The sequence below is a fragment of the Eptatretus burgeri genome, chromosome 7 (assembly GCF_056783735.1).
Source record: "Eptatretus burgeri isolate ZD-2024b chromosome 7, Ebu_testis_v1, whole genome shotgun sequence".
Taxonomy (NCBI): domain Eukaryota; kingdom Metazoa; phylum Chordata; class Myxini; order Myxiniformes; family Myxinidae; genus Eptatretus; species Eptatretus burgeri.
In genome coordinates this window covers 26,738,004-26,756,863 of record NC_140967.1, presented here as the reverse complement: position 1 = coordinate 26,756,863, position 18,860 = coordinate 26,738,004, and the positions used below count along the sequence as shown (strand labels likewise).

Sequence of the window (18,860 nt, the reverse complement as noted above, 5' to 3'; positions counted from 1 at the left end):
GTTTTAGATTCCATCTTTCACAGTTGAAGTGTACCTGTGATAAAAATTACAGACCTCTACGTGCTTTGTAAGTGGGAAAACCTGCAAAATAGGCAGTGTATCAAATACTTGTTCTCCCCACTGTATGTGTGTGTGAGAGAGCGTGAGACACAGACACAGACACAGAGTGGCACAGTGGCGAGTGCTGAAAGTCGATGTTATCGCAAGCTCACTACTGCAAGGTGGCTGAATATGGATCGGTGGCTTGTCAAAAAACGTCTGCCAGCTCAAGATGCGGACCCAGATGACACATTTAAAGGTGGGCCAACTGTTACGAGTTCGATTGAAAAACGTAAGGCGCCGGCGGCAGATTTGGCCTCCAACAAGCGTGGGAAATATCAGACTGACTTTCTGCAGTACGGATTCACATACCTAGCCAAAAATGAAGTGGAATATCCACAGTGTGTTCTGTGTTCAGAAGTGCTTGCTCACGAAAGCTTGAAACCAGTGAAATTGAAGAGACATTTACAAACCAAACGCCCATCCTTCATTGACAAACCATGAGATTTTTTTTGTCGTAAGGAGGGAGAACTACAGAGCCAAAAGACGACTGTACATGAGAACTCTGCAATCCCTGTGAAAGCCCTGTTGGCTTCATATGAAGTGGCATACCTGGTTGCTCAATCCACAAAGCCCCATACTATTGCAGAGAGCCTGATACACCCAGCAGCGATTGCAATGACCAGAGCTATGCATGGTGAAAAAATAGCAAGCACACTTGAGACTATTCCACTGTCTAATGACACAATGGCGAGGCGCATTGGTGAAATGGCCAACGGCATTAAAGAGAAGCTCATTGACCGAGTGAAGAAAAGTGGAAGATTTTCCCTCCAAATTGACGAAACAACGGATGTTTCCAGTGATGCACAGTTACTTGTTTTTGCAAGATACAGCTACGAGGATATGCTGTTTTGCCCGACACTTGAAGGAACTTGCACTGGTCGTGACATTTTTAACAAACTGGACAGTAAAATGAGTTTTGTTTTTGTATATTTTTGGACAGTAATGCAAGGTTTGTGTACGTCTGGTAGCTGTCATGTGTGATAGTAACCTCTGTTTGCAGCAGAGGGTCGCTCAATCTTCCAGTCTGTGTCCCGTGCATAAATAGGCTACATACCGCTCTTTGCAATTACAGAAGCCTTTTTTTATGAATGTGGCTGGCTGCTTTTACTGTGTTATGCATCAGAGTGTAAATAATTAATTGGTGATGCCAGTTTAGTTTAGTTCTGTTTAGTTTTAACAGCTGGCAGTACCTAGGTGTTGACCAATGTGCTCCAGGCACTGTGGATTTTTTTTATGCGCTCCGTGACATCACTGTAGTGTGTTTCAAGTGTGAGTCGGGAGGGGGGTCGTGAACCCCAACTTAATTTTTTTTTGGGGGTCGCGGCTCCAAAATGTTGAGAACCACTGATTTGGAGGATCTATGCGGGGGGGGGGTTGGGGTTTAACCCTCCCCCCACCTTCCCAAATAGGTACTTGCTCTCTTCTCTGAACCGACACACATGATTTATATGAAACTTGACCACAACCTTCACCTGTAATGTACCGAAGTTTGTTCACAGCATTAAAAAAAAAAAATCCAGGTCTACGGGGGTCTGCGGGGGGTTTGAGTGACTGCTGCTCCTGATCCAGGTGAACTTCATGACGCTTGGTCCTATGTTTTTTATATTTATTTCGCATTTACTCCAGGTTTGTTTTATTACCTGTGCTTTGCTTGTCTGTTAGCCCTTTGTCTGTTCTGTTCTTGTATGAGTCTCGACATATTTTGGTTGCTTCTTTGTCCTTGTGACTCTTACGAATTGACAATGTTTTCTTTGCAAATATGAAATTCAATTATCTTTGCACTAATTTGATGTACAGATTGATGTCATTCCAATGCTATGACATTTCTGACCTAATTTTTTTTTTTTATCATGTTTTGTCTTCAGGTGGCTTCGTTCTTGTTGGATTCTTAATGGAATAGGACCTGCCTCAAAATTGTTGCCTATCATCAAGTGTGCCTTCCAACGTTAATCTGACTCCTTTCTTCGACCACTATCTTGGACATCATTGTCATCTGTGCTGGAATTTGTACACTCGGATATTAAAGGAACAAATCGACATCTTTTGAGCTTATTATTATTATTATTTTGTATGCAGCCTGTGGTTGCCGGTTGCATCATTGCTGGGAGTGTGGCTGTGTCGCTCATGCAGTGCCCCCTGTTTCCAGGAAGTTGGAACTCATTTTGCCAACCTCGGAAGGATGACAGGCTGAGTCAACCCACTTGGTCTTATTTCAACGGCATGGCAGGGCTAAAACTCGAGATCCTAAGATTTTAAGCCAGCTACCCTAACCATTAAGCCAACACTCGGCTTGTCTTTTGAGCTGTCTGATGTTTATTGCAATTTTCATTTATATGGGGTGCTTTGATTTTGCAATTCACGTCGCAGACAGGTCGGTTATCTCCCTGTCTTCTACCACCTCCTTTCTGGTCTTGCACCCTCTGCTCATTCTGTGCTTTGTCTCATGTTTCTGCAAGGCTTGTGTGGTCCACCATCAACTCCCTTCAGGTGAAACTACCTAAATCCAGGATCACTTCTCACCTCCACTCATTAGTTCCTATTTGTTCCTGCCTGTGGAACCAACTTCCACATTCTCTTCAATCTCATTCTCCCCCCCCTCCCCCCAGATCTTCAAGATCATGCGGATGAGGAGTTCACCGCTGTCTCAGATCGTCCCCAATCCAAAGCATGATCTTTTCTAAGCCTGCTAACCCTCCCCAAGCCCACTTCTTTCCAACTTTCCAGTTTTTCCTTCCTGAGCGTTTGCTTCTGTATCCATCGTGTCCACCCTGTGCATCCTCCCTCACCCCTCATTGATCCCCACGTTCCTTGTATGTCCATATCCCCACCAATAGTAATACAGGCTATCACCACTTGGTGCTATACAGTACAACACATATAGTATTTGCAGCAAGACAACTTTGGGATCCCACCCCAACCCTAAACCCCTGGGATGATTCTCTCTTTGATTTATTTATTTATTTTTGAACCCACTAAAAAAAACGCACAGTGCGCCATCCCTCAGTTTGAGGATGTCCTTTCTCCTCATTCAAAGACTTATAAGTACGAGTTAAACGTTAACATTCCTTGGTGCCTTTTGTGTAGACTGTGAATTATCACTGGCTGGTCAGGTGCCCTGAACAAACTACAAGTACCTGCCCTGACTACCACTGGGAAGGTAAAGACAAACCACCTACTATAATCCTTCCTTTGGAGCTGCTTTAGCAGCACTGGATATACCTTTGAGCAGAGCATCAACACTAAGATGCTAATATTGTTAATACCACGTTAGACATTGAGGACAATGTTGTTTTAAAGTACTGTACCTATTTCTAGATTAGACACTTGTTCAAAAGCTCACGCCGAGGGCAGAAGGGGCGCTCCATTGTCGTGTGTGCTCCTCTCGTGTATTTTATTTGTGTCTGGAGCAGACAAGCAGGAGGCGTAGAATTGTGCGGCACATCGTCCTTCGGAGATGAGTCTCTCGTCCTGTTTGCTTGCACCTACTTATGGACATTAACATATTGTTGCGGATTCGCGCCCGCCGGCGTGCTGACGGCCACGTAACTCGAATCGCGGCACGTCGCCCACCGGACGGACAATCCAGTCGTGACCCTCTCGGACTAACGCCGGGAACCAGTCACGGGTGGACCTTTCGGTCTCACCGCGATCGAGCCAATCAGCCCCCCGCGTGGGATAGGGTTGCTCGCCAAATTCGACCTACCTAAGTACCCACGCGGAGGGTAGACCGGGCGATCGCACCTCGCCGCAGGTCGACTTCGGACACGGGCCACTTAAGCGACCCGTTCCGTACTATCGGGATAACCGAGCGGTGTTATCGTCGACCTCGACGGTTCGATTAATTATCGGGCGTATTCAGCCCACTACCAACCCTTTACGTGAAGCAAGATGAGGATTCAATGGAGGAAAAGACGAAGCGAAGCGGGAAACAGTTCAACACAAAAGCACATTTATTCGCGGCACACGGGAAGCACACATATACAATTCCACCAAATGCACACAGAAAAGAAAAACACAATGCAATTTACACAAAAAGCAAATGTAAAAGCGAAAACACAATGCAGAGCTAATACCGACTACCGAGCACACGAAAACACTTATACAATTTTACTTCACAGACGGCGCCGACAACACATACCCAAAACCAAGGAAAGAATACCCTCAAAGATGAGGCGGGCCTAAGGCCGAGACCGGGTCGGGCCTACCCGTCTGGTGATGAGACGCGGAGCGGCGATGGTGCCTCAACTCCGCGGGCCTCGCGGGCAGTGTCTGGTAGGGGGTGGGAAAGGGGCCCCCTTGGTCGCACTATCTCAGCGCGGGGGGAAACAGGAGGGGGGTTGCTGATGCTCGGGGTATAGAGGGTTTTTATTGTCCCGCGACGAGCGTCTCCACCTCGGACAGGTCGCGCTGTCGGCCTCCCTGGGGTGCAGCTCCCTGCACGACGCGAGCACCCCCTCGTCTGCCCTCGCCGCCTCTCCACAGCTCCGTCCCCTCCGCTCCGACTCCAACGCACACGACGACCAGCTCCTTCTTGCCAACTCCACCGCCCGCGAAGTCTTGACTCTCTGTTCCCTCTCGACTCTCCTACTCCCTGGACTGACGAACACGGTCGCTTTTTATCAGCCCCGTAGCTTCGCCCTCTCATCTTTGACCCCCTCCCTTCGACCTTTCACCTCGCTCCCCATTGGCCCGAGAAAAAGTGGGCGTGAATGCTTTTGATCCATAAATTTGCATATATCGATCGCCCTCCAACGCCCTGGGGGCGGGGCCAATTCGCCCCTCGCTCACCGATTGGACGGCAAAAAGTGGGCGTGTGTCGTTTTTGATCCGTTTTTGAAGCACAAAATCCGTGATTTTGTACACGCTGTTCGGCGCGCGCCCTGCACGAGTCCAACACCGGTACCCACAGGCGGCGCAAGAACGGTGGCGATGCGACGGTTGCGAGGTGTGACGTGAAGGTCGTGGCGGTTGTGGTGAAGCGGCGTTGTGGTTGGTGGTTGATGTTGTGGTTGTGGTGGTAATCATGGCGGTTGGTCCAAAATAAAGATATCAAAAGAAAAACGGCTATCCTGAAGAGTCGCAGCACGCATAAATGACATGTATTCCCACTAGACAACGGGTTTGGGCCTAACTACACATGTACTTACCGAGATATCTCACCTAAGGGACCTGAATGGTGGTTTGCGAATTTGGTAACCACAACACTACCCCTCCCCTTTTTACAGACTCGTCCCGAGTCGTCAAATTTTCGTGTGCCATCATGTGTAGTTTTCCCCTAGTACATTTTACCTACGGATCCCTGAGTGCGACATTCATGGTATTCGTGTCCCCAAAATAAATAACCTGAGGGCTGCGTAACTATCTAAACAAACTCACTCACACGGACGACTTAAATAAAATTGCCGGCGCTAAGACATACATGCCGGGGGCGCACTCATATTTACAGTACATCTTAACCTTAACTTACAAATTTTACACTAAACCATGGCCCAGGATCAATGAACTCTGCAAAAGAAAAGCAGTTAGCAGGGAGCCAGGCTGCCCACATGCAGTCTCTGGCTCAAACAATGCAGGTGACGGAACGTGGCTGGCTGCTCACACGCAGTCCAAGGCCTTCCCTTTTGAACTGAACGCAGTGAACCACAACGGTGCATGGGCTGCACAACGCAGTCTCCGTGCCAGCTCAAGTGGCACACGCAATGAGCACAACGAATGGATGCATGAACACAAACACGGTGCATGGGCCGCCACTGCAGGCCCGTGTTGTAGCTGCCAACAGGGCAGTTCTCGCAGCTTGCAAACTGTTGCTTTGCGGATCCTGGCGCACATGGAAATGAACAGGGGGGGGGGGCAAAGCAAAATTGAACGGGGCTGGTGAACATGGGCAGTGGGCATGGCATGGCAAAGGTGAGCAGGCAAACACAGCCCGCAGAAGAAGGCCGCTGCAGGCAAACACAGCCGGCAGATGAACTGGCCGGCACAGGCCTTGACGCAAAACACGGCCAGCCGATGGCACAGGCCTTGCAGCACAGCAGCTGCAGACGATCCAGCCGGCACAGACCTTGCAGCAAAACAACAGCTGCCGATGAAGTTGGCCGGCACAGGCCTTGAAGAAAAACAGCCAGCCGGCTGAAGTGGCTGGCACAGGCCTTGAAGCAAAACACGGCCAGCCGATGAAGTGGCCAGCCTTTGCCGTTCAGTGGAGGTTGGTGGAGGGAGTGCGGTGGTGCTGGCCACTTGGAAGGCGGGCTCGGACCTACCTACCTGTCTCCCTCCCACCTATCGCCTTTGCCTGTCACTGTACATACCCACTCCCTTAATTTGTCAAACCCCAATTTAGCCCCAACTTATTTTTTTTGTTGTTTTTATTTTTACTTCCCCACTATAAATCGTCCCCTAACCCCCTTTATCGTCCTTGTTCGGCTAACCTATCCTGTCACCTAGCCTACTCCCAACCCCTACGTTCCCTTCCCGGAGGGGAACAAGGGAGAGCTGGCGTCCTGTGCCGAGGCCCAACGAAGCCTCAGAATGGCCTCCCCAGAGTTCAGCGATCTTAACCCAAAGTGGGTCCAGCGGCCCACAACGACAGCGAGGGGATGGATGGTGCGGAGGGGTACATCTCCTAATCTACCCTATCCATTTAACTGCTGAACTACCCCGGGGCTTTCAACAAGCTAGAACTATTGGTTCTAACAACCCAGATTCCCGTCGCCTGTGTTGGTGTCCTTACAATTTTGGGCCTCGCCCCCCAATTTTCTCTCCGTGCCCTCACACGGTCTCCTGGCTGGGACACGTGGCTCCCTTTGGCAGGCACGACCCTCTGCCGAATCTCCCGCTATGGCACCCCCGGGCACTACACTGCCTCCGAGCCTACCAGCTCCCTAACACCGGGGAGTGCCCCCCATGGCACCTCCCCTGAAACGCACACGTGGCAGGCCGGCCTCCCGGGCCCCTTTCCGAGGGTCACCCGTGCCCACAACACTGCCCACGCGGCTAATGGCGCCCCGAGCCTCCGCACCAAGCAGACGCACCCGTGCCCACTACGCTATCCCGGCCCCCCATGGGCCCTTGGCCTACCGCGGCCGACTAGCCTGGTGCCCGGGGTACCCACTCAGCGATACTCACCTTTCGCAGCCACGCTCCCAAGCCCGTCAACAGGGCTCCTGCACCCCTCCAAACAGGTTTCGAGCCTACTTTCACACCAACAACAAAACAACCTCCATTTTGTAAATTTGACTAACCCCCTAACTCACTTTATACTCTGACCCCGGGGTCCCTTGGGCGGGAGTCACTCCTCCCCCCAATCACTCATCGCACCATGCATTCCCCATTCACTCCACACACACAGACCCGCTGGCCTCACTCACTCACCATGTACTCACCTCACAACTCTCCAACTCTTCAACACACACACCGCTGAACTCTGCCATCCTTCTAACTACATCCCCTAACTAACTCGTGCTCCCACGTCGTCCCTTAAACTAGTAGCACGTTCCTTTTAACACTACGTAGCTAAACTACGTCCCCTCTACACATTCAAAGTCTGTCTCTGTCTCCAAATCAATCATTTTATTTCCCAACCTAAATCTGGCTACAATCCCTCTAACTAATCCATTCCACGGACTCCATGAGGACTTACCCCTGCCCCATGGAGTCGGTCTAACTAAGCTAACCCTTCCCCCTAACTAGTTTCCATCCTGTGCCCTAGGTAAGGGGGTCTTCCACCCCTTGCCCAGGAATCCTTTGCACCCGAAAGTGAGGCTTGTTCTTTTTTTTTTTTTTTCTTTACATGCGCAGCGCCAGCGCGGCAACTCGCGCACTTTGCACCTGCCCGTGACGTCATGCAGCTGCACGTGTTCCTCGTCCCTCCTTGGACGGTACCATCCGGCAGAGATACCCCTCCTGCCGGATTCCAACCCCACGTGCAGCCATGGCGTCACCGTGCGCATATAAAAAAAAAACACAAGCCCCACGTCTCGAGGGGTTCCCCACGCGAACACATGTGCTTTGCCCGTTGGAGCTTAACACACACGATCGCGTGGAGAACCCGTCCGGTCCAAATCCATTTACCTGTCTAAACTTTGTCCGTCCGCGGGATCGGCAAATCCACCGCTGGCGTTTCCGGACCGGGACTTCACTCTCGCAAGCGAGCACGTGGCGGTCTCGTGCGTTGCACAGCACGGACCGCGTGCTCGCGGCTCGGTGAACCCGGCACGGTCCCTGAAATAGCTGCAGCCGCTACTCGGCTTTCTTTACTCACATGTCGCCGTCGTCGCCTCCATTCCACACACGCATACCTGCGTGTTACGACGCACACAGTCCACTCCATCACATTCACACCGGGAGACGCGGCTGCGTGCTCCCGCATGCCAACCGACATCTCCCTCACATACCGCTCTCTCACACACACGGTCTCCCTTGCACTCAGCGACCTTGCACACGGCCGTTCACTCACGCGTGCCTCACCACTCACACAAACCATACTACTTACACACGCGGGGGCACTCACCCGCGGTGCCTCATCCACACTCCGATCCTCACTCACACACGCGGGAGCACTCACCCGCGGTGCCTCATCCACACACGGTGCCTCACCCACACACGCGGGGGCACTAACCCGCGGTGCCTCACTCACACTGGCCGTTTCACTCACACACACGGCCTCACTCACACACGGTGCCTCACCCACGCACGGCGTGCTGGGAAGCACGTACTCTGGCTCCATCGCCACCACACCACTCACACACGGGGTCGCTTCCACACACGGGGACGCACTCGCACCTTGCACCACACACACAGGGACAACCACACTGGGGATTCGTGTCCCCACAAGGGTCTCCGGGGCCTCTATACCCCCCAAGCTCTCCGTGCACCTGTCCACAGCACTCCTCCCCTCAACCTCGCAAAGCACGACCGAACTCACCTGGTCGTGACTCACCTCAAGGGGGCAGACTCCCTCCCCTCGTTCCTGGAGGAGGCTATCCCGCTGCTCGCACTGGGCCTCCACCCAGTCCGCCAGCTCACCCCCATTATCCTCCACTACCTCCGTGTGTGTGTGCGCGTCACTTACCCCGTCTTCATCGTGTTGTCTCTCTATTTTTTCTGTCTCCCGTGTCTCTATACATTTATAAGTTTCTGTCGTCGTCACCTCGTGTCTCGTCTCACACGTTTTGGTCTCCCCATTTAATTTTTCCCTTTTGGTCACCGTCGATTCCTCTGTCACGACCCTCGCCCAACACGCCCCCCGAATTATTTTTTTACCCGCCTCCACCGCGGGCCTGTCAGCCGTTGCACTCCCTTCCAGCTCGTTTGCTCCCACACGTGGAGTCGCCATTCCCAGCTCCCTGGTCACGGCCTTCATGCCCGCCTGCAGGCATCGGCCCATGTTCTGCGTCTCACCCCGGAGCTTTTTCGTTTCTTCCTTCATGTTTGTTTCCATTCCGTTCATTTGTTGTGTATTCGCATCCAATTTTTGTGAATTCGCATCCAATTTTTGTGTATTCGCATCCATCTTCGTTTTTACTTCGTCCATTTGCTTGTTCATGTTCGCATTCATCTTCGCTGTCATTTCCGCATTCATTTGTGCCAGCATGGTGATTAGCTGGGCCATGTCGGGTACGCTTGGGTGAGCCGTTTCGGCAGGGGTTGGGGAAGGGTTTTGGTGGAGAGGGGGGGGGAGGTGTCATACTCTGCGGCCGCTGCCGCACCCATTTCGGGCTCTGGGTTCAGTTGGGCGAGTCCGTGTTCCTGCACAATCAACATTTCCTGCCCGGGGATTCCATCCTGGACCATGGATTCTACATTACTACACATATACATTTCTAATACCCCCGGCTCCCGCTCGCCTTGATACGCCATCTTGCTTCTCGTAAAGGGTTAATTTGAATCGCTCGTAATTTGGAGGGAATCGGGGGTCGCTTCTCTCACCCCTGGACCGATTCCCGTGAATTTAGCCGGAGACAGGAGAGCCCGTTTTCCTGTTCTCCGATACCAGTGCCGCGAGGAGGGCGATGAATTTGTATCGCACGACCTGACACCAGTGTTGCGGATTCGCGCCCGCCGGCGTGCTGACGGCCACGTAACTCGAATCGCGGCACGTCGCCCACCGGACGGACAATCCAGTCGTGACCCTCTCGGACTAACGCCGGGAACCAGTCACGGGTGGACCTTTCGGTCTCACCGCGATCGAGCCAATCAGCCCCCGCGTGGGATAGGGTTGCTCGCCAAATTCGACCTACCTAAGTACCCACGCGGAGGGTAGACCGGGCGATCGCACCTCGCCGCAGGTCGACTTCGGACACGGGCCACTTAAGCGACCCGTTCCGTACTATCGGGATAACCGAGCGGTGTTATCGTTGACCTCGACGGTTCGATTAATTATCGGGCGTATTCAGCCCACTACCAACCCTTTACGTGAAGCAAGATGAGGATTCAATGGAGGAAAAGACGAAGCGAAGCGGGAAACAGTTCAACACAAAGCACATTTATTCGCGGCACACGGGAAGCACACATATACAATTCCACCAAATGCACACAGAAAAGAAAAACACAATGCAATTTACACAAAAAGCAAATGTAAAAGCGAAAACACAATGCAGAGCTAATACCGACTACCGAGCACACGGAAACACTTATACAATTTTACTTCACAGACGGCGCCGACAACACATACCCAAAACCAAGGAAAGAATACCCTCAAAGATGAGGCGGGCCTGAGGCCGAGACCGGGTCGGGCCTTCCCGTCTGGTGATGAGACGCGGAGCGGCGATGGTGCCTCAACTCCGCGGGCCTCGCGGGCAGTGTCTGGTAGGGGGTGGGAAAGGGGCCCCCTTGGTCGCACTATCTCAGCGCGGGGGGAAACAGGAGGGGGGTTGCTGATGCTCGGGGTATAGAGGGTTTTTATTGTCCCGCGACGAGCGTCTCCACCTCGGCCAGGTCGCGCTGTCGGCCTCCCTGGGGTGCAGCTCCCTGCACGACGCGAGCACCCCCTCGTCTGCCCTGGCCGCCTCTCCACAGCTCCGTCCCCTCCGCTCCGACTCCAACGCACACGACGACCAGCTCCTTCTTGCCAACTCCACCGCCCGCGAAGTCTTGACTCTCTGTTCCCTCTCGACTCTCCTACTCCCTGGACTGACGAACACGGTCGCTTTTTATCAGCCCCGTAGCTTCGCCCTCTCATCTTTGACCCCCTCCCTTCGACCTTTCACCTCGCTCCCCATTGGCCCGAGAAAAAGTGGGCGTGAATGCTTTTTGATCCATAAAAGTGCATATATCGATCGCCCTCCAACGCCCTGGGGCGGGGCCACCCGCCCCTCGCTCACCGATTGGACGGCAAAAAGTGGGCGTGTGTCGTTTTTGATCCGTTTTTGAAGCACAAAATCCGTGATTTTGTACACGCTGTTCGGCGCGCGCCCTGCACGAGTCCAACACCGGTACCCACAGGCGGCGCAAGAACGGTGGCGATGCGACGGTTGCGAGGTGTGACGTGAAGGTCGTGGCAGTTATGGTGAAGCGGCGTTGTGGTTGGTGGTTGATGTTGTGGTTGTGGTGGTAATCATGGCGGTTGGTCCAAAATAAAGATAGCAAAAGAAAAACGGCTATCCTGAAGAGTCGCAGCACGCATAAATGACATGTATTCCCACTAGACAACGGGTTTGGGCCTAACTACACATGTACTTACCGAGATATCTCACCTAAGGGACCTGAATGGTGGTTTGCGAATTTGGTAACCACAACAATATTATAGTCTTTTCCAAAATTATTAACGGAACTGGCCCTGTACAGGAATCGACTTCCCGAGTCCCTGTTAGGGGTCAAGTGTACAGGTTTTTCTATCTACCTTCCCTCATTCAATGTCTTATAAATTGGGATGCTCCAGTGAAAGATCAGACCTTACCTTTTTGATAACTAGAAGGGCACTCGGTAGGGCACTTGGTAGAGCACATACCTCCGCCACGCAATGCCTGATCCACAAGAACATATCGGTCCCAATCCATTTTTGGAATATCATGCTGTCCACAAAATTTCATCCTATCCATCCACAACTTTTTGAGATATCCTGCACACAGACAAACAAACAAACAAACAGACAGACAGAGAGGGGTGAAAACATGACCTCCTTCACCTTCGGTAGTGGAGGTACATATAACACACAAAGGACTGTGTACTTTTCGACTGTAATGCAGTATTAAAATGTTTTATTGCAACAGTGAAAAATGTCGTATTTTCTTAAAGGAATCTTGTTCTTACAGTGCTGACAGATCAAATATTCTCCGGAAATGCTTGTCTCTCCATTGCAGGGTTGTGTTGCAATCAACCACCAGGAAGTTAGAACTGATTCTGTTTATCTCTACACCACTACCACTACTTCTTTTAACATCCCTAATTATTCCTACCTTATTGCGGGGTCAGCCAAAGGGTTTTTTTTGGCCAAATATTTCACAAACTGGCTGGCCAGGCCTGTTGTTCACCTGATGGTAGTAGGAATTTGTAATTTGTTTGGGGTGCTAGGGATAACTCACCACTGTGGGGTGTTTAACATTCAGCAAGGACCGGTGCTGGGATGCAGCTCTTCAATCCGATGTATGGCGCACACATCGAGTCACTGCCCTGAATGCGAAACACCAGGGTGACCATTTAGAACTTGGTCAAGTCTCGAACAGCTCCAAGCCGAGCATGTATACCTCTTGTCTAGACTATTCTGCCATGTTTACAGACCTTCCCTTGAGGCTTTTTTTTACAACATAGTTACATGGAAAAGGAGAGGGGGATCCATAACTTGACTGTGGTAAGTGTAACATGATGCATGTGTTTCAAGTAGGGTAGATTGCCATGTAACAGGGACCTGTCAGAGTACGTCGTTTGTTACACGTGACGCTGAGGAAGCAGCGTATGCAATTTATAAACAGGTAGCCAAATTAATTTTTATGTGCAAAACCTCTTTGTGGGCGGCGCTAGGTGAGGGATTCCCATCGCAGAGGCACATGTGTCACATGTGTGCAACTCGTTTCCGAAGAAGGAGAGATTATTGTGAAGGAGAGAGATTCTAATTCTGACAAAAAGGAGAGATTATTGTGGTTCGCTGTGCAGAAGTTTTGGGATAGACCCAAGCTGGTATCGCCCTGCTTTTCGAAAGGGAAAGAAATACTTCAGATAAAAGAGCTCCACGTGCACGGAATGAAAAGAAGCACTTTGAGAAGGAAGAAATGCCGACCAGGAGGTCTCGTTGGAAAACGGACAAAGAGGACCACGAGGTCTGGTTGACGGCCTACTCATCGCTGGCCCTGCTCGTGGCTGTCTTACTTCGTCTTTGGACACCATCGTCACTGGCTCTCGTCTTGCTCCTGGTTTCTTAAAGCGGGCTGCATCGAGTCCTGCGTCCACCCTGCGCATCATAAACAAAGGGAAGTCCCGCCTGCATTCTTGTCTTGTTTTATGAGTGTGATCTGTGGCACCCAGTGGATTAGGTTTTGCATTTTATTTCTCACCATTGTATACAAGTTTGTGTATTCACATTCTCCTTTTGGTGTCTTTTGACTCGCTTGGTTTGTTCTATGTATGATAGCATCTTGTTGACCCTCTTTCCCAGTACTTTGCTTTTCAAATCGACCCTTTAAAAGGTAAGAAAACATGTTTCAGCCATTTGCTTTTTCATGTGTGTATGCCGTAGATTTTTTGCTCATTTTAGTCGGCCTTTAGGAACAGTACAGTCGAGTGTTAACTGAACGCATTGCCATGAAAGACCGTTTGGATCATCTCCTGGGATGAAAGGTCCCGTTTGTGAGGAATCCTGTGTTCACAGTTACTCTGACGTGACGATACTTAACATTGTATTGTCTCTGTGTTCGTTAAACATGAAAGGTATAGCAACAATTCTAATTTTGTTCCCATTAATTGTTGTTGAGCATTTGCAGTGTCACATTTTAATGCGTCATGTTATGAATTGCTGCAATGAAAATTTGCCTTTGACAACATCCTTGACAGTGATGTAATAATATTTAATTTACCATAATGAAATATTACACAGCCTGTGAAGGTTCGAGCGCCTGTATAGTTAATGCAATCGTTTGTCTATCTTGTGTTGCAAAAAAATCAACTTTGCATCCCAGCTTTTCTACGAGCATTGACTTTATGTCCAAAAATAAATCGGGTGTTGCTTGTCTCACGTGTAATGGATTGCCCAAATACTCTGCCCATGAGAAGCTCCTCTAAACATTTTTCAGCATTTTGATTTTTAATTATTTGTCACCAGCGATGAACCCATCCTTATGGACAGATTAATTTCCCCTGAATTGGTGTATTTTATTAGCCGGTTCGCGTGTCTGTGTCTGTCTGTCCAGGCCATAACTTTTTTATTTTATTTTTTTTTACCATTAGAGCTTTTGTCATCAAATTTTCAACAAACGATTGTTAAGAATTTGGAGAACACCAAGTTAAAATTGGGTCAAAATGTCAAAGTCAGTTTAAATACCATTAGCCCTTGTTCGCCCGTTCACCGTTGCACAGCATAAGATGGCCCAGTTTTGTAATCACTTCGGTGTTTGTTTGTTTTGTCCGCTTGCATTTTGAGATGCTTTCTAGTTTATCATTTGAGCTTTTGTCATCAAATTTTGAGCAAACCTTCATTATAAGAACTCGTGGGCACTCCTGCCATCAGGCCTGGCCAGCCAGCAGGAGTACCCTTATTGGCCCACCTTTGGTGGGTAATGTGCTGCGGCACGTTCTTGGAAATGCACTTTATAATTTTTGAAAGAAACTTTATTGATCACAACACATCATACTCCATATCATAAGATAAAGGAAGATGATTTGTAAAACCGCTCCCCACCAAAGGTGGTGCTATATTTACCACAACTGTTAAATGACAATTTTGGAGGTTTGGTGACATCTGTTCCATTGTAGTTATTAATTGGTATTCTGACTTTCTTACTACAAGTGCACTCAGTATAGCACAAACCTCTGCCATGAAATGCCTGATCCAGTAGAACATATCGGGCCCAATAAATTTTTGATGTATCATGATATGTATCGTTTTTAGTGTCACGGCTTGATGATGAAGAATCACTTTTAAAAATTAAACTAGCTCAAATGAGCCAAGAGCCTCGTCCTCTTAATGATGATGTCATAAAAACGAATATGACGTCATTGTGATGTATCAGGTTTGCGATAAATTATCTGTGCTAATGCCCGGCTTGATTCCCGCAAAAAATTCAAACGGCTTGCCTAGTTTCGGAGATAATGGTATAGGCGATTTCCATTAGCGGCGATATTATGACGTCAACTTTTTTTCTAGGAAGAATTTCCAAAATCGGAGATAGTTACTGCCCGCGCGTGGGCTTTCTGCATTTACAAGGCAAGTTTCACGAAGATCCCATGAAAACTCTGGGTTGTGAAACAAAAAATGTAAAAAAATAGGAATAACGTCATAAAAATTGATATGACGTCATAGTGATGTATCATATGTGCGGTAATTAATCTCTGCTAATGCCCTGTTCGATTCCCGCAAACAGAATTCAAAACGTTTGCCTAGTTTCGGAGATAATTTTATTGGTGATTTCTATTAGCGGAGATATTTTGATGTCATAACTTTTTTTTCTAGGAGGAATTTTCAAAATCAGAGATGGTTACTGTCTGCGCAGGGGATTTTTACATATATACGTCAAGTTTCAGGAAGTTTCGATGAAAACTGTAGGCTGTGAAACAAAAAAGTCCACAAGAAGAAGAAGAACAACAATGTAACACTTGGAGATCCTCCAAGAGGATCTAAAAAATTATTGTATCCAGATCTGGATTTGGATCTTCACCAAATGTCAAACCAATTCGTCCTTGTCACACACCCAACCTGCCCACCAAATTTCATCCGAATCTGTCTACAACTTTTTGAGATATCCTGCACACTACCAATCCTGGTTCATGACAGACTGAGGCCAATCCCCCCCCTCCCCAGCCAACCACACAGGAACATGGGAATAATTGTGGCCATTAAAGAAGAGGACGTTTTAATGCCATTTGAATTACCACAAGGAATATAATCGGTTTCTGTAAAATCTAGAATTTCAGATTGTCTTAATTTCCTTAAATGCAGTTGCTCCATCACTGGATTTGTTGAATGGACTGAGTTCTTGTGTTGTAGTCCAATAATTTCAGATTTTAACAAAAGAGCTCTTAGAACACCTTTACCCCATGCAGTTTTGAGAAAACAGGATATGGGTGGGGTCTGTGAGTAGCAAACCTGATCGGTCATCATGACGCAAAATTCCGTAATATTTTGTCCAAGTACTGTTAAACGGAAGGGTTTTGAAAGTGCCAAAAAGGCGATTTATGTTCTGTAGTGTTCACGTCTGTAATTAATTTGAAATAAAATAAAGATTTTAAAGTCTGTAGAAAAACATGTTTTTGTTCAAAGTTTATCAGCATTGATGCAGCATCTTTTATACCACCTTATTTAACATGTCGCATTAGTGCTTCATGTTTGTTGTTTGTGTTCTTCATGACATCCTTAAAAACAGTAAGTTTCCTGTTTGGAATGATTTCCAATTTTGTTTGACTGCCAGTTAGGCAGACGCAGTCAAAAAAGAGTGATCTCATTCCTCTTTGTGCCAGTGTGATCGGGACAAATTTTTAGCCAAAGTACTGCTAAACTACAGATTCGTTTTCTGATTAGTGTTCAAAATATAACATTCAATTGAAACGAAGTTTCCTTCATCATAAACTGATGTTTGTTGGCACAGCCAGACAGACAGACGTGAACCAATTGCTTTTAAAACCACACTTCTCACTTTGCATGCACAGGGTAATTACATCCACCTCTGGCAATTGTAAACTACCCAATACATTGCATTGTCCAGGAAGCTTCTGCAGCAGCCCCCTTCATGTATGAGAGATGTGTGTTCACCACACAGGTAAATATTCCAAGACATGCTTTACATACATGGCGTATATTTATCCCCCAACCGGGCATTAGCCCGGGTGCACTTCTACATTCTGGTTCTCATCTGTCCGTCTGTCCTTCTGTTCATCTGGAACGTCTACTCGAAAATAACTTGGATGCATAATATCTTTCACATTCAGCATATGTAGGTGTGCAATAACTTCTGGAAATGAGGCATGCCAAATTATTTTGGGATCTGAGCCAATTTGGAATTTTGGTGTTTTAACTTTTTTTTACGGTGGAGAATGGTACAGGATTGCATGTTGTCGGGAACCATTATTTATTTATTTACACTTTACCACGTGCATTACTGACATGCCACCTTGAATTTATTTATTTATTTATTTATATACACTTTATTATCTCCACTATCAACACACAACTTTGAATTATTTGTTTACACTCAAGGACACGCAAGGAACTTTGGCACAAGAGGAGGCCATTCAGCCCATCATGCCTGCACTGCGTCAACCGCAGTATCGTCACCCCTCCACACACAAGCTACCTAGCAAGCACACAAGCAAATATCCCCGTACCCCTCTATCTCCAATGCATCCAGGTACCTATATAAATCCCATTTAAACCTATTCATCCCTTCCGTTGCCACGACCTTTCCAGGGAGACAATTCCATGCATTCAACACTCTGCGACTGAAAGACCCCTGCCTTGAAACTGTCCTAACTCTCATATTCTTTACCCTCAAGCTATGGCCTTCTGGTCTTGCTGTCCATTCTGCTGAAAAACTATGCTGCACCATACTTGTCCACACCCTTCATTATCTTAAACATCTCAATCAGATTCCCCTGTAATCACCTCCTTTCCAATGTATAAAGTCCTCTCTCTTCAAACGTTCCTCATCGATTAGTCTATCTAGCCCTGGGATCAATCGAGGAGTTTGACCCTGTACCCGCTCTATCGCAGCTACAGCCCTCCTCAGTGTGGTGACCAAAACTGCTCACAATATTCTAGATGAGGCCTCACTAAATTCCTATACAGTGTTAAAACCACCTCTTTGGATTTATAATTTATCCCCCTATGAATACATCTAAAAACACTGTTTGCTTTATCAATAGCTGCCTGGTATTGTGCTGTCTGCTTACTCCCCGTATCTATTACCACCCCCAGATCTTTCTCCTGTGTGACACGCTTTAAGCCTGCTCCTTGCGTCATGTAATCCCTATTTTCATTATTCTTACCCATCCCTAGCACCTTGCATTTCTTAATGTTAAATTGCATCTGCCAGTCTTTTGCCAAATCTATTAAAGTATCTTGACTTTCTTGAATCTGATCATCCCTACTCCCACTCTTTGCTATCCACCTTACCTCTGAGCTTTGTCATCTGCAAATTTAGAAAGCTGTTAGTCCACTATCCAAATTGTTGATGTAAATTGTGAATAATGATTGTCCAAGTACTGATCCCTGAGGTTTCCCAACCTAAATCTTCCCAGTCAGACATCCTCCCACCCAGTCACTCTTTGTTTCCTCTCACTGAGCCAGTTCCCAATCCAAGTAGCTATGTGACCAACCACTCTACAAGCCCACACCTTAGATAACAACCTCCTTTGTGGTACTTACCAAATGCCTTCTGAAAGTCAAGGTACACCACGTCCACTGCACTTCCTTCATCCACCCAATCAGAAACTACTTTGTAGAACTCCATTCAATTTATTGAATATGATCTCCCTTTGGTAAATCCATGCTGACTACCTTTGATGAGCTTGAAATTATTCAAATGTTTCCCTATCTATTCCCTATTTAACATCTCCAGCACATTCCACACCACTGAAGTCCAGCTAATAGGTCTCTTGTTCCCCAATGCTTTGCTGAA

General features: G+C 48.2%; 1 long non-coding RNA gene across 2 annotated transcripts in view; it reads left to right on the top strand.

The window, feature by feature from the left end:
- Positions 1-2,139, top strand: part of LOC147022866 (uncharacterized) — an 8,410-nt gene extending 6,271 nt beyond the window's left edge. For both annotated transcript variants that reach the window (XR_015059944.1, XR_015059945.1), the window contains exon 2: positions 1,968-2,139. This is a non-coding gene — a long non-coding RNA (uncharacterized LOC147022866). The remainder of the gene's footprint in view (positions 1-1,967) is intronic.
- The last annotated feature ends 16,721 nt before the right edge of the window (positions 2,140-18,860 follow it).